General features: G+C 41.2%; 1 long non-coding RNA gene across 1 annotated transcript in view; it reads left to right on the forward strand.

Moving 5' to 3' along the window:
- LOC128314894 (uncharacterized) overlaps positions 1-24,713 on the forward strand; it is a 206,200-nt gene that overhangs the window by 44,187 nt on the left and 137,300 nt on the right. Inside the window, exon 2 of the long non-coding RNA XR_008297116.1 lies at positions 804-1,031. This is a non-coding gene — a long non-coding RNA (uncharacterized LOC128314894). The remainder of the gene's footprint in view (positions 1-803; positions 1,032-24,713) is intronic.

Raw genomic sequence — 24,713 nt, forward strand, 5'->3', positions numbered from 1 at the left:
GTAAGTTTTCTGCAGGTAAATGCTCGTTTCTGTCCTGCACAGCCCCATCTGCAGTTAGCTTCTGCTACCCCAAGGTGCCACTGTTGGAGACAGTCCTGTGTGGTCTGAGGTTGTCCCATGGTTTTGTGGTGCTCTTGCTGGTCTCCATACAATTGCAGTGGTGTCCTTGGGAGATGTTGGCATCAGCCACATGCTGAACTAGATCAGCCATCGTCTGGGGTGGGGCCAGGAGTTTAGATAACAACCTAGTCCCAATTCCTAGTTCCTAATTTGATCTTTCTTTCTATCATTTGAGATAGATTGCTACAGCACAATTTTGTGGTAGCTGGTGTGCTAAGGTATAAAAAGGAGACCTACACAATCACTGGATGAGTCAATGAGTAGGTATATTATCCTCACACGTAATAATCTCTTGGGGAGGCAGTAACAGACACAGTGAAGAACATGGGCATTGCATTCCTGCCAACTTGGTTCAAATCTTGTCTTTACCACTTACAGCATGAATAATTTGGGCAAATATTTTAATTTCTAAGCCCCAGGTTTCCTCATTTGTAAATATGACCCTTTTTGTGAGTTGGCTGTGATGCTTGACTAAGAAAATTTTCATAAGAGCTCACTAAGTTCTCGATAAGTGACAACTATGACTAATTAGTCCCTTTGTGCTCTAGGCTAGCCTTGTATACAGTCAGCTCTATGATGATGCTTGTTTTAGAAATTCACATTTGCTCCAGTAAGATTGATGTATTAGCAACAATTTGAGCAGGACACAGATTTAACATGTGGGTGTGTTGAATCATGTCCAGGATAAACACTTGGCGAACTCCGGAAGCTGAGCAAAGACATGGAGGAACACACAAGTGGACGCACCTCAAATGCTCACCATCCACCTCAGGTCAGCATGTGTCTTGTGAACCACAGCTGTCGGTCCAACTTCAGACAACCTCCGTCCTCTACTGCACAACGACCACTTGCAAGCTGCAAGCCTTCTTCCCACGCCCACTTCCCACATGGAAATGCCAGGTCTTTTCCAGGTAAACTGCCATATTTATTGTAATACCATGTATTTCTCAGCTGTTGAACACGCTGTACAAAAGGTGCTACCAATTTTATGAGGTTCCTCTCTTTAAAAAATGTGTCCCCAGTGAAGATTTTGAGCATTGTCCCAACACCTTTTTCTCCTGTGGTTTTTATTATAAAACGTTGCATGGTGTGGTGATTTTTGGGAATGCCTGTGCTGTGTTTTAGCAGGGCCACCGGTACTGGCCATGCATCTGTAAAACGCTGCCCTTGTTCCAAAGGGGGTTTGCAGTTTTGTGGGGAGCTTGTGCCACTAAGCTTTGATTCAGATCACCGGTACCCAAGTCCACAGTGTGCTTTCACTGCAGAATGGGTGTCTTGAGCATGGCCAGGGCTCTTGCCCACTGGATCCTTTCTTGGTTTTTTCAGAAAAGCTAAATGGGAGCCATGTTGGCATAGCCTGGTACGTACTGACCTTTCTTTACAGGAAATTGCCATAAGTAAAGCTTGCTACACTTCTCTCTCTTCATCCCTGGTGTGTTTGACTCCCCAAAGATGGGCATGTGATACCATCTTTCTGCTTGAGTTGGCAGCTACTTCTGGTAGTAATGATGCCTCAAATTGGCAGTGTTTTAAGACGTTTTTCAATGTAGTTCTACAATTAATTAATCCACTTTATTATTTTAAATATCTGAGGAGGTTGGTAAGACTGTCTTCATTATGGAATGTCTAGTGTGGGAATAGCACATAAATATGTACGGCCATTTTTCATTTCATGCCACGGCAGATATTATCAGTTAACCCTAAATATCTTTTCTTGCTGAGCTTGGATTCTTCTTGAGACACTACTCTAAATAGCTCCTACCAATGGGTTGGCAACAGGAAATGGTATTTACTTGCCTTCTAAGATCTAGACTTTTGAGCTCCTTAGGGCAGAATGATCTCAAGCCTCTCTCCCAGTGTGTGTTTAATGAGGTGGACTGAATGACTGAGGAAACAGGCAAGGCATGTTAGGTGATGTTCTCATGATGGGGATGTCTGTATTTTACAATACTCATTAGGTGGTGGGAACTTAAGAGTGTGCTATTAGCTGTAATACCCTCAGGCAGCCAATTCCCTAGATGGAATTCCTACTCCGGGATTTGTGAACCAGCATTCTGATCAGAAAACCCATTTGTCTGTCTTTATCTCCTCTACCCATACCATGGGCTCTGGAGATTTGCATAAGGAGTTCGAGAGATGGATTTGACTTGGTGAAATGAGTGGCTTGTCCATTAGCATGACAAGTGTTAGAAATGGGTTCTCACGGGTGAAATTAGTATAGTCAATATATGTGGATTGGTTGTAATATACTAGGGACAACTTCTTATTCTCACATTAAACAAGTTGTAAAAACACACCTGCAGCCCAAATGGGGCTGGACCATGAGGCATAACCTTACGTGAGACTGCCCATCCACTGGTACACAGATCACTGTTTGTCTGAGGCTGACTATACAGATAGCACAAACTGGACCCTAGGCAATTGGGACATCTGCTTTGAGTCAACCTTTCATGCAAGCTTTGATCATTGTGCCTGAAAAGTCACAGAACTGGGATTTCATCAACCTTATAGTATAGACTATGTGAACTGTTTTGTGCACCCTCACCAATTAATTCTTTTTAATAAAGATCTTCCAGTGGGGCAGATTTAAGCTGAAATTTGTTTTCTGTGGTAAGATTGTGGGGTAGGGCTAACACTCACTCACATTTCATCAATGGCAGCATTCTGCCAAAAATCTAATATTTCAGCATGATTAGCATAGGTCAATTCAGAACTCCAAAGTCACACAGAAAATTAGGTCAGATCTGGAACCAGCACCCACATCAGTGCTTTTCCCCTAGAACTATATGATTTTTCTTATAGGGTCACTATGTATGGCTGTGTAGGTTGTGTACTGCACAAAAGTTCCACTTGTAAGAGATGTCATTTATATCACAAATGTTGTGGATTTAGATATTTATTATGTCCGTTTTCTGGCAGATGTCAGTAAAGCGCTGTTCTTAACAGCATGGAGTTATCGTGACAATTTTTAGACAAGAGGAAGTAAAGAGCCTTGAGGAAGGGCTGCCTTCTTCCAGTGTTGCAAGTGGAGGATAGTGGGTTGACTTCTTTTAGCATTTTATGTACTCTTTTCCTCAGGTGAGGTAGCAGGAGGGCTCATATCCCCTCATGGCCAGTACCTCGTGCGACCTGTATAAGGTGTTGTGTGAATGAGCAATTAAAAGAGATACAAGTTTCGTGTTCCTAAACACTAGTAGAAGCCTGCTCTTTATGAACCAAGAATCTTAAGATACAAGAATATAAAGCTCTGAGAGCTGGGGTTCCCGGTGGTGCAGTAAGGAAGACTGGTAACAAAAGAAAACGGGACATGCCTTCGTGTGCTTGGACCAAGAGCATCTTCGGACTCCCCAGCTTCCCTGGCTACGGGGTCTCGCTCCCCATGAAGTCACACCAAATCCCTTCACCATGTCCCCACTTCTGCATTTCTTATAGTCCAAAGGTGCTGTGTTCATTTGTTTCCTCATTAGAACGTGCCCTCTGTGAGAGCCGGGATTGCTAACTAATTTGTCCAGTGTTGTATCCATAGCACCTGGAACAGTGTGCGGCCCTCTGTAAATAGTTGTGGAATAAGGGAATGCAAGCAGAATATTAGTCCAATGTGTGCATTCATAGGACTAGAGATTTGAAAGGAAGCATCAGAAGGTCCCCGCTGCTATGGTCTGAATGTTTGTGTTCCCTGAAAATACCTATGTCAAAAACCTAAGCCCTAAGGGGATGGTATTAGGGGAGGGGCCCTTTGGGAGGTGCTTAGATCATGAGCCCTCATAAATGGGACCAGTGCCCTTATGAAGGAGGACCCAGAGAGATCTCTCCAGCCCTCTGCCCTGTGAGGGTACTGCAGGAAGTCTGTGATCTAGAAGGGGACCCTCACCCGACTGTGCCCTGTGCCCTCAGACTTCCAGACTCCAGGACTGTGAAATACATTTCTGTTGTTTAGAGGCCACCCAGTCTGCGGTCTTCTGTTATAGCACTAGGACACTATTTAGGTTCTGGTTGTTCAGCTGGGGGTTTGCTGAGCTTTGTTTGAGGTCTTTGTTTGCAATTTCGGAACCAGACCAATTACGTGTCAGGACTGGCAGTGAATTTTTATGCCGATGACCCATTCCTATATGGTATCCTGAAACCCAGCTTTGCCCTCACAAACTGTCCCCATCTTTCTACCAGGAAGGAATAGGAATAAGGGCAGAGAGAGAGAAATCTCACAAGCACCATTTGACAACTACAAGATTTAAGGAATTGAGGCCGTGAATGATAAATCGTGTCTCAAGCATTTGGTGCCCATGCAGCCTTCCCGCTGCAGTATCTTGCTGGGAGTGGAGACTGAGTCACATAAATCTCTCAGCAGAGCACCTCAGAAAAGTATATATTGAGCTTCCAAACTGTAAGGCCCCACATCCAGCACTTTCCTGTTAGCTTCCTGCCGTGATGGGCCTGGGTGATATCTTCATAGACCAATTGGGTGAGTTAACACCTGTGGAAGTCTTTTGTGTTCCTTGAACTTGAAGGCTGCCTTCACTTAGAAGATCAAAGAAAGGTGTGAGTCAGCTGGGAGCCTGTGAATGATCTGCAGGGACGTTAGGATGTGTAGGGATTGCCGGGAAGCAGCTTGGGGAGGCCCTTGCTACAAATGGCAGTCTCTGAAAATAAGGCTGCATAGGGCACCTGGGGGAATTGTATCCCTGTTCTAGCTCTCTCTCTGCCTGCCTCTTCCCAGTTGGTGCTCCCCATGCCTTGAGTGCTCTGCTTCTTGACTAAGTGGGTAGTTCAGCCTCTCAGCAAGATGAGAGGATACCTGAGGGCAGACTACAAGAGTTCCTTCCCCCACCCTGGGGCACAGGTTACTATCTGCACTCTGTAGGGGCTTAAAAGATGCTCACGGATCCCAGATGATGGCTTACTGGCTTACAACATCTGGAGACAGGTGAGTTTTAACAAATCTAAACACCCATGTCATCTACACTCCAAATCAAGATCTAGAATAGTTCCAGAACCCTAGAAAGTTCCCTCATTCTCCTGTGTAGTCCCTCCTTCTCCTTCTAGAGGTGACCGCTGTTCTCATTTCTGTCTCACAGATAAGGTCACATGCATGGAATCCTACAGTATGTACTTTTTTTGTCTTTACTTCTTTTGCAAAAAGTAGTATTTTTGAAATCTGTGCACATTGTCGCATGCATCGAAGTTTGATCCTTTTTCTTGATAAGCAGTAACAGTTCATTGGTTGAATATATAACAGCTCATTCTCTTTCTGATACATGGTGGATTTGCTTCCACATTTTGGCTTCTTTGAATGAAGCCTCTTTGTGAATTTGTTTACAGATCTTTTTATGGCTGTGTCTTCATTTCTCTCAGGTCACTATCTAGGAGTAGAATTTCTGGGTCATATGATAAATGGATACGTCCCTTTATAAGTGACTGCCCAACTGTTTTTCAAAGCTGTTTGGTCATTTTACATTGCCGTGGGCAGCTCTAGCTGCTTCACATTGTTGCGGAGTGGGTATTGTCAATTTGAAACATTTTAGCCATTCACGGGGCACCTGGGTGGCTCAGTCCGTTGAGTGTCCGACTTCAGCGCAGGTCATGATCTCATGGTCCGTGGGTTCGAGCCCTGTATATTGGGCTCTGTGCTGACAGCTCAGAGCCTGGAGCTTGCTTCGGATTCTGTCTCATTTTCTCTCTGCCCTCTCCTGCTCATGCTCTGTCTCTGTCTCTCTCTCTCTCAAAAATAAATAAACATGAAAAAAAATTTAAAACATTTTAGCCATTCTGGAGTGGGTATCTCATTGTGGTTTTAATTTGAATTTCTGTAATGACTATGGATTTTTAAAAAATTATTTGAGTGTAGTTGACACACAATGTTAACGACTTAGGATATTGATTTATGTCCTAATTGGCCATTTGTATAAATTATGTGTTTTTATACATTTATAAATTATGTGTTTAAATTTTTTACCCATTTTTATTGGATCCATTATGTTACTATTATTGAAGGTTGTTATGTTCTATTTGTTTTGGATACAAATGCTGTGATAGATGTATATACATTGTGAATATTTTCCCCCAGTCTGTAGTCTATTTTTTACTTTTCTCACTGATAACTTTTAAAGAGCAGATGGTTTTGATTTTTACAAACTCCATTTTATCAGTTTTTCTCATGATTCATTTTTTTCTCACAAAGAAATCTTTACCTATCCTAAACTTGTAAAAATGTTTCCTAAATTAAGTTTTATGGTTGTATTTATTACATTTAAGTCTGTGAGCTATTGTGAATTAATTCTTGTTTGTGGTATGATGTAGGACCAGATGCTATTAAAAAATATAGATAGATAGATAGATAGATAGATAGATAGATAGATATCCAGTTATTTCAACACCATTTGTTGAAAAGACCATCCTCTTTACTCCATGATTCAGTTTGACTCCTTTGGGGTAAATCAATGTGCCATGTATATGTGGTATTTCTGTTCTGTTTCCATGTCTGTGTAAACATGCCCTCATCACACTGTCTTGATTGCTCTCACTTACTAGTAGGTCTTGAAATCAGGCAGTATAAGTCCTCCAACTTTGTTCCTTTTTATCAGAGTGGTTTTGGCTATTCTTTTACATTTTAGAACCAGCCTATCAATTTATACAAAAAAAAAAAAAAAAGCATGCTGGGTTTAGATTGGGATTACATCGAATCAATTGACCTATTCAGCAGAGAAATCACATCTTAACTATATGAAGATTTACAATCCATGAATATGGCATATCCCTCCATTTAGTGAGATGCTTTAAAAAAGTTTGTGAGCTGTACTTTTTTTGTTTTCAGTATGCCAATTTTGCTTATCTTCTGTTAATTTTTTTCATAAGTGTTTTGTACTTTGTAAATGGTTGTTTTTTTTTTTATAAAATTTTTTTTAATGTTTATTTATTTTTGAGACACAGAGAGACAGAGCATGAATGGGGGAGTGTCAGAGAGAGGGAGACACGGAATCTGAAACGGGCTCCAGGCTCTGAGCTGTCAGCACAGAGCCCGATGCGGGGCTCAAACACACGGACCGCGAGATCATGACCTGAGCCGAAGTCGGCCGCTTAAACAACTGAGCCATCCCGGTGCCCCCTGTTTCTTTTTTAAAAATAGCCTTTTTATTGTATAATAGTTTTAGATTCACAGTAAAGTTGGAAGGACAGTACAAAGATCTCTAGCACATCCCTTGTCCAGCTTTCCTGTTTAGGAATATTTTACATTACTGTTACACCTGTCACAACCGAGAAGCCAGCCTTGGTACGTTACTATGAACTAAACTTGACTTTATTCACATGGCACTAGTTTTCCCACTAACATCCTTCTTCAGATCCAGGATCCCATCTGAGATCCCATGTGACACTGAGTCATGGTGTCTCCCGTGTCTCCTATGGTCTAAGGCAGTTTCTCAGACTTTCCCTGTTGTTACGATGGTGATAATTTTGAGGAGTATTGGTCAGGTATTTGGTGGAATATCCCTCCTTTGGGATTCGTTTGATGTTTTTCTTATGACTGGATTTTAACTTGGGGGAGAAAAAGCCGAGAGGGAAAATGTCCTTCTCATTGTTATCAATCACTCCCTCTCTCATTTTGTTAGTTTTGAGAGAGGAGGAGGTTGGGCTATAGTTTCACATATTTTTGTTTTGGATTTCAACTCCAGTAAGACCGTTGAACCATATTCTCTTCTCCCTCCTGTATCTATGCTTTCTTGGCACAATTCAAGGGTGTGGGAGAGGGGCAAGAGTTCTTGCAGTGAATCATTTGTTCTGCGTTAGGATCCAGCCTGCTGGTCCATGCAGATTTTGCTGATTTCTTCTTATCTGCACATATTATCTCTGTTTACGATGATCCTGTCCATCTGCACTCAAACTGAAGCTGAAGCTTTCCCCACTTTCTAAGCCTCTTTTCTCTCTGTAATTCAGTTATCCAAGGCTTCTAACTGCTCTTTACTAGCTCCTTAGAATAACATGATTGAAAAACTTTGGTGCTTTCTTGTTAACCGAGAGAAATGCTTCATCCACATCCTTCTACACAGAAGCAAGACTTATGCATGTTTGGGTATTTCTTCACCTTGTTTATTCCTTCTGTTTTTCCCTCCTTTCCTTTTTTTTGGGGGGGGGGCGAATTGTTTGATTTCTTTACAATTCTCCTTTTATCCCTTCATTGGCTTGCATGTTATGTGTTTCTTTTCTCTTTTTTAAAGGCTCCATAAAATATTTTTAATGAGTTTGCTTAACTTAAAATTGAGGTATATGTAACATTTTAGCTCTCATTACCCCTTTAATTATATATTATTGTAATCTGATGTTTGTGTCTCACCCTTTTTATGCTGCAAAATTAGTAATGATCATTTTTGTACCCAGGTCTTGCTTTAGATTTTCTCAGTTTGCTCGCCATTCATTGTCTGTCTCCTCCTGCTCTCACCCAGGGGCTTCAGACCCCTTCTTTCTGTCTTACATTCTTTGATAGTTCTTTCAGAAAGGGACTTTCAGGGGCAAATTCTTGCAGGCTTTGTATGGAAGTCCATTTATTTTATCCTTTGCTCTCACTGTTAAATGGTAATTTAGTCAGGGGAAAATTCTAGGCTGTTTATTTTTGCTCACTATTTTTGGTATATTATTCAATTTTTTTCTGACCTATACTGTTGTTTTTGAGAAGTTTCCTGCCAGTTAAAGGGCCGTCTTTTGGTTCATAATACGGACTTGTGCCTACCTGTTTTTAAGATTTTTCTCATTGTTTTTGGAGTTCTGCAGTTTAATGACAAGTATCTAGATGTAGATGAGCTTTAAATTTTTTTTAATGTTTATTTATTTTTGAGGGAGACAGAGACAGGATACGAGTGGGTTAGGGGCAGAGAGAGAGGGAGACACAGAATCCGAAGCAGGCTCCAGGCTCTGAGCTGTCAGCACAGAGCTGGACCCAGGGCTCAAACTCACGAGCTGTGAGATCATGACCTTGAGCCGAAGTCGGACGCTCCACCGACTGAGCCACCCAGGCACGCCTAGATGAGCTTTTATGTAAGTTTTTATTTCACTGTACTTACTGCCACATAATTTAATAAATGGGCTCACGTCCATAGACATGAGATTGCTCCCATTTTGTATCAAAAGCGCTCCAGCAAACATCCTGGTGTGATATCCTTGTATCTGAATAAATGTTGTATTGTTTTAGTCACTGAAGCTTTATATCTTAATATCCAGGAGTTTGAGAAATCTCTGCTATAGTATTCTTCTTCTTTTTAAAAATATTTTTCTTGCAATTTTCACTGATTATTCTTCAGACTAATTTTAGAACAATTTTATCAAGTCCCAAAGTAATGAGATGGTATTTATTTTATGGGCTGGTCTTGAAAAAAATTGATGTAATATCATGTCTTCCATCCAAAGGTTATCTATGGCATCTCTCTCTCTCTCTCTTAATTTATTTGTCTTTATTTTGTACCCCAGTAACATTTTACTATTTTATTTAGGTAGGTGCTAAAGATGTCTTGTTTATCTCAAGGTATCTTATGTTCTTAAGGTATTTTTTTTTAATCTAATATTTTCCTGGTATTTTCAAAATAAGTTGTTGCATAACCTTTATTCTCATGTATTTATTATTTATTTTGGCTGAGAGTAATTTACCCAATTCTCTTTCTGGTTTTATTCGTTTTTATTTTTTAAATGATACTCTTGGATTTTCCATGTTAAAAAAATAACCTCCAAAAAATAATAGCTATGCTCTTTGTTTGTAATGCATTCACTTTTTATTTAATGTTTTCATTAAGTTGCTTTGGCTATATAGCATAAAGAATATCACATAATGGTAACGATATCCCTATGCTGTTCTTTATTTTGTTGGAAATTATAGCATTTCTTCAAAGAACACAGTACTACTGGTTGACTTAAAACATTTAAAACACAATACAAAATATCTTGCTTCTTTTTAGAGCCTTTCTAAAGTTGAAAAAAAGACTAATTTTATTAAATGCTCTTTTGATTATAAAATGTCATAGATACAAAAGTTTATAAAATATGTATGCCCAGTTAAAGAAGAATAATGAAATCAATGTCAGGTAACTACCACCACCATTAATTAAAAACAACAAACTAACAAACACTTCCGGTACCTTCCACACTCTCTCCTGCTATTTCCCTGATTGTGCCTCTATACATTACGCAAGAGTTTAAGTGTCAGAGACCATCCATTGTCTAAATGTACCACAATTATCTATCCATCCTACTGTCGATGGACATTTAGCTAGTGTCCAGTTTTTCACTAATGTGAATAATCTTGCTCTATCATTTTTGCATATGTTCCCTGGCACACATTTGTAAGAGTTTTCTGTGGGAGAGTTTCTTACAAGAGTTTTCCAACCTGTGGCTGGAATTTCTGGGGCTTGGTGCTTGTGCACAGTCATCTTCACTGAGTGACATCACGGTGCTTTTCAAAGCAGCTGTTCCAATCCAGGTTGTAATGACAAGCTCTGTAGCCCCACATCCTTGCCTACCTCAAGTACTGTCAGACTTTTTAATCATTCCCAGTCCAAAATTACATCTCAGTGTGTATGTTAATTGATTCATTTTTCTATTGAGGTATAGTTAACATATGATGTTATATTAGTTTCAGGTATGCAGCATATTAACTGGACAGTTCTTTGCATTACTCAGTGCTCACCATGATAAGTGTAGTCACCATGTGCCATCATACAATGTTATTATGATATTAACACTATCTTCTGTGCTGTTCTTTTCGTCTTCATGACTTACCTGTTTTACACCTGGAAGTTTGTACCTCTTAATCCCCTTTATCGATTTCACCCATCCCCACCTGTCCACCTCCATTCTAGGAACTGCCGGTTCTCTGTATTTAAGAATCTGTTTTTGTTTGTTTTGTTTTTTAGATTCCACATATAAATGAAATTATATGCGCTCTTTCTCTGACTGACTTACTTTACTTAGCACAATACCCTTTAGGTCCATCCACATTGTCACAGGTGGCAAGATCTCATCTTTCTTATGGCTGAGTGATATTCTCAATGTGGTTTTATTTATTTATTTAAAAAAAATTTTTTTTAACGTTTATTTATTTTTGAGACAGAGAGAGACAGAGCATGAATGGGGGAGGGACAGAGAGAGAGGGAGACACAGAATTGGAAGCAGGCTCCAGGCTCTGAGCCATCAGCCCAGAGCCCGACGCGGGGCTCGAACTCATGGACCGCGAGATCGTGACCTGAGCTGAAGTCGGATGCTTAACTGACTGAGCCACCCAGGCGCCCCTCTCAATGTGGTTTTAATTCACATTTATACAGCTGCTAATAGAGACGGATCAGCTTTTAATATGTATATGGTCTATTTATGTCTTCCTTATTAAATGTTGTTTATGAATTTTTTTCTATTGAGTAATGACTTTTATCACTGACTTATAGGAATTCCTTATCCTTGATACTAATTCTCTGTTGGTTACAGGTTGCAAAAGTCTTTCCCCGGTTTCTTGTTTTTTATGAAAAAGATTTCTAGTTTTAAATTTTCAAAATTTCTGGGTGCCTGGGTGGCTCAGTCATTTGAGCATCCAACTTCAGCTCGGATCATGATCTCATGGTTCCTGAGTTCGAGCCCTGTGTGGGGCTCACTGCTGTCAAGGCAGAACCCGCTTCGGATCCCCTGTCCCTCCTCTCTCTGCCCTTCCCCCGCTGTGCTTGTTCTCTCAAAAATAAATGAACTAAACACAAATTGTCAAAGTTTTATGGTTTGTGCTTATTACGTCTTATTTTAAAAATGCTTTTCTTACTGAAGTAATAAAGTTATTCTTCTATATTTCTAAAAGTATTTCTAGGTGGAATACTCTCAACTTTCATCACTAAAGAATCTTATTTCTGGTAGTTATGGTTCATTCGACTGAGTTGAATTTTATGGAAAGCCTTTTTTTTTTTTGCATTTACTATATAATCATGTGGGATTTTTTTTCCTAATTTGTTCATATGATGACTTGCATTCATTTATTTCTGTATAAACTAAAGTTATATTTCTTGACCAAACCCAAATTGGTAATAATGTTGTAATGTTTTCATGTACATGTGAATTTGATTTGCTAGTGTTTTATTTACATTTTTCATTGATGCTTATGAGTGAAATTGGCCTGTTGTATTGTCCCTGTCTTATTTGCGTTCAAGGTTAGGTTGGCCTAATAAAAATAATGCTCTGGAAGAGTTTGTATAAATTTGGAATTATCTCTTCCTATCTGTTTGGTAAAACATGCCTATAGGGCCATCAGAATCCAGTGTTTTCTTTTTTTATAACAATGAAATTTTGGATATAATTTTTTACTTTTATTATTTTTTAATTTTTTTCAAAATTAAAAAAATTATATTTTATAAAGATAGAGTGTGTGAGCAGAGGAAAGGGGCAGAGAGAGAGAGAGAGAAAGAGAGCGAGAGAGAGAAAGAGAGAGAAAGTCCCAAGCAGGTTTTGACGTGGGGCTTGATCCTAAGATGCTGGGATCATGAACTGAGTTGAAATCAAGAATTGGGTACTTAACCGACTGAGTCATCCAGGCACCCTTTTGATATAACATTTTTTCATTTTTCATTTTTATACATTTATTTTTTATTTTAACTAAATCCAAGTTATTTAACATACAGTATAATAATGGTTTCAGGAATAGAATTTAGTGATTCATCACTTACATTTAACACCCAATGTTCATCTCAGCAAGTACCCTCCTTAATGCCCATCACTCATTTAGCCCATCCCCCCACCTACCCCCCTCCATCAACCCTCAGTTCTGTGTATTTAAGAGTCCCTTAGGTTTGCCTCTCTGTTTTTATCTTATTTTTCCTTCCCTTCCCCTATGTTCATCTGTTTTATATTTTAAATTCCACATATGAGTGAAATCATGTGATATTTATCTTTCTCTGACTTATTTCACTTAACATAATACATTCTAGTTTCATCCCTGTTGTTGCAAAGATTTCATTCTTTTTGATTGCCAAGTAATATTCCATTGTGTGTATCCATTCATCAGTCAGTGGACATTTGGGTTCTTTACGTTATTTGACTATTGTTGACAGCACTGCAATAAATATCAGGGTACATATGCCCCTTCGAATAAGCATTTTTTTATCCTCTGATTAATTTTTAAAATAATTATAGGATTATTTCTACTTTCTCTTCTTTCTTGAGTCAATTTTGATAAGAATTTTTCTAGGAATTTATCCATTCTACTGAAATTTGTGAGTTTATTAGTATGAAGTTGTCCATAAAATAATAACTTATTATTAACTATTAATATCTGTAGCATCTCTACTACCGTCTTTTCTTTTACTCCTAATTTTATTTGCATCTTATGTGTATTAATTACCTATATTAGTATTGACAATAATTTTCTATTAGTCATTTCAGAACCCCAACTTCTGGGTTTTTTGATCTTTACTCTTGGTGTTGTTTTTAATTTTATTAATATTTGTTTTTATCTTTATTATTGCTTTCCCTCTATTTTCTTTGTTTTTATCCTGATATTTTCCCTCCTAATTGTCCATTAGATGATTAATTCATTAATTTGGAGCTTATAACTTACTTTATAATGGAATATTGAAAGTATAATTCCCCTGTAATATTGTTTTAGTTGCCTCACCCATGTTTAAGTATTTTCTAATTTCCATTATTATTTTTCTGTGACACATTAGTTGTTTTTTTAAAAAAAATTTCAATTATATGAAGCTTTTTTAAAAAAAAAGTTTATTTATTTTGAGAGAGAGTGTGCACACATGAGCAGGGAAGGGGCAGAGAGAGAGGGGGAGAGAGAATCCCAAGTAGGTTCCACACTGTCAGCACAGAGCCTAACATGGGGCTCAATTGCATGAACTGGGAGATCATGACCTGAGCCGAAATCAAGAGTCAGTCGCTTATCCAACTAAGCCTCCTAGGTGTCCCATATGCAGTTTTTCTATATATTTTTTTCAACCCCCACATTTTCTCACTTAAGTGCATATTGGTCAGAGAACATGGCACGGGAGATGCCATGTTTCTGTATTTTCCAAGGTCAGCTCTATGGCATAATATGTGGCCAGTTTTTGCACTTGAGGGGTGTGGGTCTTCTCTAATTGTTAGGCTCCTGTTCTTTGTAATGCACAAAATCAGGATTTTTTATTTGACTTTTTCAGTTTGTAATGGCTTCTTGATCTACTTCATGTGTCATTATTGAGAGAGGTGTATTGAAACAATTGCTGTTATACTAGTGGATTTGTTTCCTACAGGTCTGTTAATTTTTGTTTTTATGTGCAGTGTACAATTGAACTTTTTCAATTCCAACTCTGACTGGAAGTTTTTGTCTTTTATCTGAAGATATTAATCCATTTATATTCATTGTGAATGCTGATATATTTGACTTTATTTCTTGTAACTTGTCATGTGCTTTGGGTTTGTCCTGCTTCCTCTGATTCTTTTTATTTTTTTTTTAATTTTTTTAATGTTTATTTATTTTTGAGAGAGAGAAAGACAGAGCATGAGCAGGGGAGGGGCAGGGAGAGAGAGAGGGAGACACAGAATCTGAAGCAGGCTCCAGGCTCTGAGCTGTGAGCATAGAGCCCAACGTGGGGCTCAAACCCATGAACCATGAGATCATGACCTGAGCTGAAGTCTGGTGCTTAACCCACTGGGCCACCCAGGTGCCCCCTTCCTTTGATTCTTTTCCCCCTTTTCTGTCTTCTTTTGGATTTTATTTTCTTATTCCATTTTTCCCTGCTCCCTCTTTGGTGGATGTATGTTCTTTGCTTATTCTTTTAGTAGTTATACTAGCAGTTCAAATAAGTGTACTTTGCTTAATAAAGTTCACATTTAGTTAACATATTACATCCTCCAGAATAATCTTCAAAACTTAGGATAATTTTGCTCCCAGATCACACTCCTTCCAACTGTTATTATCCATAATTACTGTGTCAGCTGGAGTTCTGTTACTCTTATAGGTCAGTATTATTATTTCAGCTATTATATTTTGTTTGCCCCATCCCATTTGGTATTTGCATTATCACTGTATACAATCATTAGATTAGCCCACGTATTTCCCTACGCCTTTGCTCACTTTTTACTACTTACATCAGCTTTTCGTCTGGAATAATTTTTCTTGTGTCTAACATACATCCATTAGAATTAAAGTTTTAAAACTATTTTGTAGGTTACTTTTTTGTGGATAAATACTCAGTTTTTGTTTGTGTTTTTATTTTAACATCGTTGTTGAGAGTTTCACTGGGCATTGATCTCTGGGCTGACAGGAACTTCTCTCAGCCCCCTGAAGATGCTCCGTTCTTCGGGGCACACTTGGGGGTGAGAAGTCAGCAGCTGTTCCAAAAACTAGTTCTTTATGGGCGATCTGTGTTATATCATCTCTTGCTTTTAAGATTGTTTTGTTTTCTTCAGTTTTCGGCAGTTTCACTATGATGCCTCTGTGCTGAATCCTAAATCTGAAAACGGGTAACGTTATCTCTTTGATAAGACTTCCATTCTGTTCTTTTATCACCTTCCAGAACTTGGATTAGATTTGTGTTAAGCCTTACGCATCTTCTATGTGTCTTACCCATCTGAGCTTACTGGGCATCTTTTTATCTCTGGACTACATTCCGAATATTTTCCTGTCTTCCAGTGAATTCCTCTTCAGCTCAGAGGCTCTGACTCAAATGCGGTCATGTGGTCCCACTTAAAACACTTAAAAGTGTTGAGTAATGTTCCCCCGTTGGAAGAAATCCTGGGTCTGACCATTTCAATCCCTGTCATTCTCTAGATGAAGATGAGCTCTTTTCCATTTTAGACACAGAGACAATAGATGGATTAAGAGAAACAGACTCTGCGTGGTGATGCAATTACAGCCTTGATGGATCACATGATCCACCACTTTATGCTTATCCTACTTTCCTAATAGACACCCGAGTACTTCCAGCCAACTCTTTGCTAGGTAATGCCAAGAGCCCAACTGAGTTATTACCAATATATGTATCCGTAATTGGCCACATCAGAGGATAAAATCAACAATTACAGGCTTCATGCTTGCACCAAAGAATATAATTTTATCATAATATCGATAACAGTTCCACACTCTACCCAATCTGACCACCAGAAAATGATTTTCCCCCATGAGGGAAAGACAAGCCTGACGGCCCAGTAGCATGTTAGTCCCTGTCCCTTCTTCCCACCCTTCTTTGTCAGACATGGGAGGACTTCTTCAGGCTCCTTCTCCATGGCACGGTAGTACCCTTCTGGTGTTAAAGGGTATTAATCAGAACCCACTCAAATGAATGGTTTATGCTACCATGAAACTTGTAAGCCAAGTAGATTATCCTAAGTGACTTGCTGGTTTGTTTGTAACTGCCAGAAAAGACATAAAACAGCAGTAAAGTTCTGCTGATCCTTGTCCCATTTTTCTTTATTTGCTGTGTTTGGAATAGATACAGTAAGTGTCAAGTAATTACTTGAAAGATTGTTCTTATCCAAAAAAATAAGGAAAGAATATGGGTCTCAAAACTGATAGAGAATGCCAAAACTTGTAATAGGTATCCTAGGGTAACTTTTGAAGGCATCCATAGAGGAAAACATTCTGAAACGGACAAGACTTTGGAGGTCTTTAGAGAGGACAGGTATCCTGTTTAGGGCAGTTCTAGAAAGTCAGAGCCAGGCTTATCACTGCCAGTAAGGACTCCTGTCAGTTGCTTGATTCTTCAGGATCAAGCCTTCATTGACTGGGGACAATACTGATTTTGCTCTTAACGTTGTCACTGTGGATTCGGATGGCATTATCCACCTTCTTTTCCCCATCACCCACTCGGACAGCACTGACGGGCCCTAGCCAAGTGGCATGTCATGTCCCGTGGCTTCAGTGGTTGGCATGGACATATGATTCAATAAGAAACACACTGAGACTTTTGTTGGGAATGTCAGAAAAGAGGCCCAACCTATTTCCCACTGAACCATACTCTACAAGGATATAAGCAGAAGCTGGAGTGGCCATCTTGCTACCCTGAGGGTAAAATCTTTGTGAGAATGGAGCCAACACAGAGGAATTAGGGCAGATAAATTGAGAGATGACAGATCTTGCTGATGCTTTCTGAGCACCTGGATCCAGCCATGCCCGAAGTCATCACTCCTCTGGTCTTTTCAGTTTCATGACTCAATCAAACCATGGCTGAGAGAGTTATGATATATTTTGACCAAACTATCCCTATATTCTAATCAATGGTCATATGATCCCCATTCTTAGGAATTTTGTCAGTGATTAATTGCTGTGATGGTTAATTTGATGTGCCAACTTGACTGGGTTAAGAGGTGCCCAGTAGCTGGTAAAACATTATTTCTGGGTATGTCTGGAAGAGATAAGCATCTGTATTGGTAGACTGAATAAGGAAGGTCACCCTCATCGATGCAGGTGGGCACCATATTATCCACTGAAGGCTTGAATAGAACAAACAGAGGAAAGGCAAATTTTCTCTTAACTTGAGCTGGAACATCCACTTTCTCCTGCCCTTGGACATCTGCTCTCCTGGTTCTCTGGTCTTCAGACTCAGACTGGGACTTATACCATGAGCCCCTGCTTCTCAGGCCTTTGAATTTGGACAAATTATACCATTAGCTTTTCTGGTTCTCCACTTGGCAGACAACACGTACTAGGACTTCTCAGCTTCCATGATCATGTGAGCCAATTCCTATAATAAATCTTTATCTCTATCTCTGTCTCTGTCTCTGTCTCTAGCTCTAGTTCTAGCTCTAGCTATCTATATCCTATTGGTCCCATTTCTCTGGAGAACGCTGATAACATAATTGCTTAACTTTTATCTAGTAATAGTATTAGCCTGAGATGATCTGCAGACTTTGTGGGGCTACTCAGACATCTTCCTGGTTGGGAGAGGATCCCTTGGCCTATTTTGAGTGTTCACATGCTTGTAAATTAATTGGAGAAAATTATTCAAACAAATAAAACACAAAAGGTACGTTTTGAGTAGCAAAAGGTGGTTTATGTTCCCTAAGTGCTATTATTCTTGGTTGGCATCAAAATGCACCTTCTGGCATAAAGTCAGAAGACTTTGGGGAGAGTATAAAAAATGATAGCCCTATGGATCTGCGCATCCCAGAAAAGATTCTAATTTTACCTTAGGAAAAAGAAAGAGAAAGTGAGTAATTACTTGAAAGATTTCCTTAACAAAGCAATAACATGGGTCCCAGAGTTTATGGAGGATGCCACAACTCTGGGAACAAAGTGAGCAGCTCATTCCAGGCGGGAGAAGGATTGTAAGCTGAGCCCAGCTAAGAGTGTGCACAGGAGAGCTCTTGACCTCACTTGCAGACTGGGTGCTATCTCTCTTACTCTCAGGTTCTCAACCTCAGCACATTTGGGATGGAGTAATTCCCTGCCCTGTGCGTTGTAGGACGTTCAACACTGTCCCTGGCTTCTACTTACTAGATGCTAGTAGCATCTCCTTGCCTTGATTGTGACAAACCAAAATGCCTCCAGAGATCCCCTGGAGGGCAAAATCACTCCCAATTGAGTACCACCACTCGATCGCCTGCCTTTACCCTCCTCTGCAGCTAGACTACAAACCAGACCTGAGCTGACAACTTTTAGTGGGTCCTGACAGATATCCAGGACAACATGTGTGGAATATTTGTAGAGAGACTGTGTCGTGCATAAGAAAGAACATAGAGTGAGAAACAGGCAGAGCTGAGTTCAGATTCGCAGCTGGGGCATGTTGTGCAGTTGCTTGATTTTACAGAGTTCCGGTTTCTGCATGTGTTTACAGGGAACAATAATTCCCTAATCGAAGTGATGATTTGGATTGAGGTGAGTTGTTAAGTACTTAGGTGTTAAGTGTTTAGACTTGTTAGTTGTGTTTGCTTATGTGAATGTTTGCATGTGTCTATATGTGTGTGCACGTCTGTGATTGTGTGTCTGTGTCTCTGCATGTCCGTGTGTGTATTTGTGTGACTGTGTGTGTCTGTCTGACTGTATCTGAATGTGTTGTAACCCCACAGTCCTGAGTGTGGTCCTACAGGATTTAGCTCTCGATGGAACAGATGCCTCCCACTGGTCTTGGTGAAAGACTCTATGTGTCCGGGGTGCTGAAGTGAGGACTAGGTCATAATCTGAAAGACCAGGGGAATATAACCATTAAAGATTCTGTTTTTACAGCTTGCTTTCTCCCCGGCTTTGGGCCGGTGCCAATGTGCATGGTTTATGTTCTCCATAAAGAGACAGGTTAGTTGCCTGATGGCAGTGAGCACAGTCATACAAATTGCTTCCCCCCTTGAAGTCATTGAATAAGGATAAAGTACTAAAATGGAGGATTTGGTTCGTCATATTTTCAGGGGGACTGCTCTTGTGAAAAACTTTCAGAGATGGGGAGAGCCTACAGGTTCTAGGCAGTGGTGCGTGAGTGTGTGTGTGTTTTGTGTGTGTGTGTGTGTGTTGTTATATCAAGGGGAGAGCCTACAGGTTCTAGGCAGTGGTGCGTGAGTGTGTGTGTGTTGTGTGTGTGCGTGTGTGTTGTTATATCAAGGGGAGAGCCTACAGGTTCTAGGCAGTGGTGCGTGAGTGTGTGTGTGTGTGTGTGTGTGTGTGTGTGTGTGTGTGTGTGTGTTGTTATATCAAGAATATCAAGGGGCGCCTGGGTGGCTCAGTCTGTTAAGTGTCCGACTTCAGCTCACGATCTTGTGGCTTGTAGGTTCAAGCCCTGCGTCAGGCTCTGTGCTGACAGCCCGGAGCCTGAAGCCTGCTTCAGATTCCGTGTCTCCCTCTCTCTCTCTGCCCCTCCCTCACTCATACACTGTCTCCCAAAAGTAAGTAAACGTTTAAAAAAAGAATATCAATTATAATGCTGGTAGCTGATATTTTTAGTGCCGCTTATATGCCATGAATGGCATGAAGGACTTGATAAGCTTTAGACCCTTTGTTCTGTCTATAACCAGATAAGCTTGGCACCATCATTACCCCCTTCACAGGTGAGTTAATGCAGAAGTGATGAACTAGCCCATGGTCACACAGGTAAGAAGCGGGGCTCATTGTAACTCCGCCTCCCCGAGGCTGGAGGTCCAGTCCCGACCCCTGGTATTTCCTGCCCCACCTCCTGAGCCTGTAGCCCTGCCCAGACCCTCACCGGACACACAGAGGGCTTCACCTGGGAGGGGTGTGCAGCCCCCGAGTTAGCCTCTCACGGGGAAACACTCGAGCCAACCCCGGGACTGGGCTCAGGCAGGCGGCCCGGCCAGCTTTGGCAGCGAAGGGATTTGGGCTCCAGCCTCAGGGTGCACCTTGAACTGGTGGAGGTTATGTGCAGCTGCCTCTGACTTCCCTCACAGTAACTGATGACGGGCCCCTCCCTCCCAAATCCTTGGGATTTGTTTTATGTTTTCCTCAAAGGCTCCAGGGTGAGCGTGACGCCGGCACATAAATCTCAGTCAAGCGGTAGGGCCGGTGGGAGGACAGGTCAGGAACGAGAAAGCCCAAACACATATGGGAAGGGCGGCCGGCTCACAGGGCCTCCGCTCCGGGGCGGCGCCGGGCCAAGGAGGCCACCTCCCAGTGGCCGCTCCCCAGGCCCAGGACACCAGGGTCAGCGGGTCGCCAGCCCTGGCAGAGGCGGCATCTCCAGCTGCTACTAAGAAGAAGAATTCCTGTCAGGTGTTTGCTGTGGCTCACGCATTTGTCAGAGTCCCGACTCAGGTTCCCAGACGTTTATGGAGTCGAGTCCCCGGGGTGGGGGGGGGAGGAGGGTGGTGCGTGAGCAAACTGTGAGGTCGGCCTACCTCCCACCAACATTACTCCACTTCTCACTGCCAAAATTGGACAGCTCTCCACCCTTCACCACCCAAACACTTAAAACAAACAAAAAATAGAAAGAAATTCAGTCAAACTGGTTTGTGTATAGACATAGCCCCCAGCTACCAACAAACACCGGTGGTTGGAAGTGGAGTAAGTCACTCAGAAGTTTGAGAGCTTGGGAAGCAACTTTAATACATTGGTCACAGGACCCCTAACTTTGCGCACGGGTCACCACTGGCCTCTTTCACGTCAGAGCCCAGTGTCCCGGCACCAGCTAGGCCCACCTCGACCACGGTTTAACGGTGGTAAAACTGGGCCCTCGGTCATTCTTCGCCTGCTCTGTTTTCTCCTGTGGTACCTGTCACTTTCTAATGGTTATGTTTATTGTTGATCGCCTGTCTTCTGTCTCTTAGAATGTGAGCTCCATGAGTCAGGGGCTTTGTGTGCTTTGTTCACTCATGTCTCCCAAATACCTGGACCAGTGCCTGACGCGTGGAAACTACTGAAAAATATTTACTGACCGTACGAAGAAGTGACTGAGTGAGGAAATAAGTGGGCAAACAAGTACTTGCTGAGGGGCATAGTTCAGAATGAAAGGCTCAGGCTTAGCATGCCCCTCTCTTCCGGAAAGTTTGAGTCTGAATAATCAGAGCTGGCTGATTTGGAAATGATACTTCAAGAAGATGGTGAGCATCCCAGGACTGGGGACATTCACTTGGCAAAGAGGATGGAAAGGAAGTCCAAGCCTCGGATGCCCAGGTGGTCTCTCGGCCCTGTAAGGCCCCATCTACCTCTTTTGCCAAGACTTTTGTTGCATTAGCTGGTGCTCGCCTCAGTTCCAGAGAAGTGATGAGCAGGACAAGGCAAGGTTGGCAAGGTAGATGGCCTGGAGGATCTTTTCTAGAGATCTGTAACATTGATGAGTTGGAGGAATGCATCAAGATGGGCATTGCTTCAAGTCTTATTCTCTTGGTTGCACATAACAGAACACCCAGCGCTCCCTTGTACAACCTTGAACCAATCACTATGGCCAGGGGAATGGAGCGAACCAACTGGTCATGTGTGTGACTCTGGATCCAAGTGTGGGGTCAGTGTCCCTGGCTGACAGTAAATTAGGAGAAGAGAAAAAATGGGTCCTCAAATGAAAATTAGGATGCTTCCTTCCATAGGTAGGAAGAGTGGGTTCTTGGGAGGAATGCTAACAAATGACAGTTCCAATGATGTGAAAGGAAACCCATCTAGAGCAGAGGCAGAATGGTTCCACCTCAAAGGCCAGCTCCAGTTGATTGTCAGGGGCTCTCTGGAATGCCGTGTTGAGCATAGCCTGAGACCAAGCCAAGGGGAAAAAAATGTCATGATGGATTAGAAATACCTGCTGTGTGCTCTGAAAACATTTGGGTGCCAGATATTTGTTCTCCTTTATTTAGGCATTAGCCAGTGGAAATGATTAGAAGTGAAAACATGTAGAGTGACAATTCTGCTAGGTCGTGGTCAGTTTTGAAACTTGCATTGAGTTTATTTATTAAAGTCCTTGTTGCTTTATTTTTCACACACCCAGTCAGGACAAAAAAAAAAAAATGAGGATCTAATATACAAGGCCACTCATCGCCATCAATGTCAATTGGATATGGTGAACTAAGGTGACATTCAACCTTTCCTTTTTCATTGGTGGCATTGCGAAGACTATCCATGATGTGACTCTGACCAGGACTTGCCATTTGGCATTCGGTCAGTAGCCACTTGCTTGTCTTTTTTCCCCTTTGCTCAACAAATCTTGACCAAGCCCTATTTGAGATAGGCACTCTGCTAGCCACTGCGTAAACAGTGGTGAGCAAAACAAATCCAGTCCCTGTCCTCACTGAGTTCATGGCCCATTGACAGCAGCCTTGTTGGTTTATAACTCTTTGCCATGTCTCTTTTTATTCCTAATTTGTCATCTCTGGAAAAGCCATGTTCAGGTCTATTCCATTCTAGCTCAAGAACTGCGACTAGATCTTTTACCGGGAAATGTCAACCACTCCTAAATTTGGGGGAGAACATCAGGTGGCTAAGGCAAACCTGTTCTCCTCTGTATGCACTGAGTATCAGTTCCAAGAAGATGCTTATCAACAAAGCCACTGTTTGGAAGTTGAATTATAATTCTGGCATTTCATACACATGATCTCACTTAACACATCAGCAGTCCTCATGGGAGGGTACTGTTGTTAATAATGCCATTGTCTCGCCAGTAAGAAAGCCGAGGCTCACAGAAGTAAAATGGCTTTCCAACATCACACAGGTAACAAAAGGTGGAGCTGGGAACCAAATTTGTGTTTTCTTATTTCAAGGGCTAGGTTTCTAACCACCAGGCAGTACTGCCGTGCCATGAGCTCCTAGGAATAGAACGATGGTTTGATTATACAAATGACCTCAAATGGGTGAAAATTCCTTTTTCACGGTTCATGATCAAGATGCTGGCAAGCTCAATTTCTAGAGGGAGCTCTCTTCCTGATTTGTTGACTGCTGCCTTGTTGCTGAGTGATCACATAGCCTTTTTTTCTGTGCATTTATGCATGCAGAGAGAGAGAGACAGTGAGAATAACAGAGAGCACGAGCAAGCTGTAATATCCCCTCTTATAAGGACACCAATCCTATCTGACTTAACCTTAACTGCTTCCTTTAGAGGTCCCATCTCCAAATATGGCTACTGGGGAGTTAGAGTTTCAATATATGAATTTTGGAGGGGACACAAATATTCGGTCCATGGCACTCCTTTTCCTGTGACTAAAGTTATCTTATAGGTTAAGGGAAAATCATTATGCATACTGGCTATCTCCAGTGGTGGGGCATTAACTTTGCCAATACAAGAAGGTCAAGACATTTGTGGCATGCATAATTGATTGAGAATTAATGAATTATTGGGAGTTAAGAATCTAATGATGTTTGTATTTCCTTTAAGTGGATAGGACCTAAGGCCTTTTCCTGCTTCTCATATTGGATTTTTATGCCTTTCCTGCTTCTCATGGTGGATGTAGTACCCAGGGGTAGTAACCATCTGAGTATCCTCAGGTCTTCCGATTTCATATAATATTCTTCTTTTTAGTAAAGATAACTCCCGTTAAGTTTAATGTAATGGGATTTAATTTTTACATCTTTGTAAGCAATTTTGTAAAAATAACCAGAAAAACTCATTTTGCCATTTTCTACTCTTTGCTTGAGGGATTGTGTGTGTGTGTGTGTGTGTGTGTGTGTACAAAAGTGTGTCACTATATTTATGAGATCCTTTTGGATTGAACTAGGTTTTCATAAATTTCGCAGACTATTGGAAACCTTTCCTTCTCTAATTCCTCATGTAGGTGTCCTTCTGCCAAGTGGATCATTGTGGGTCTGAGGAATTAGAGGTGTGGTTATTTCCTTAGTGAGTTGTATAATCTCTTCCCAGAGCACCCCATCCAAGTACAACATCCATGGTTGTAATGGAGGCGGCAGTCTTACCTGGTGGTGCCTAAACTCTCACTGATGGGCCATCACTGGCCATGAGGAGTCAGCCCAGCGAGCCTGCATTCCAGGGATTTAGGAATTTGGGGGTGAAATTAAAATTTTGTAAGCATTATATTTCAGAACTGAAAGAATGTAAAAGCCCTGTAGAAAAGATTCTCCAGTTCCCTCCCTGACCAGGAATGTCTGGCAAAGTAGATTTTGTGATTTTGAAGGGGCCGCCTATAAATGTTTCTTCATAGCAGAGTTGAAGATCATTAGCCCGATACACAGTTATGAGTTCTGAGAGAGGATAACCCTCTTCTTTTGGGTGAGTCCATATTTTTCATACCTCTGA

Source organism: Acinonyx jubatus, chromosome A2, assembly GCF_027475565.1.
Source record: "Acinonyx jubatus isolate Ajub_Pintada_27869175 chromosome A2, VMU_Ajub_asm_v1.0, whole genome shotgun sequence".
Classification (NCBI taxonomy): Eukaryota; Metazoa; Chordata; class Mammalia; order Carnivora; family Felidae; genus Acinonyx; species Acinonyx jubatus.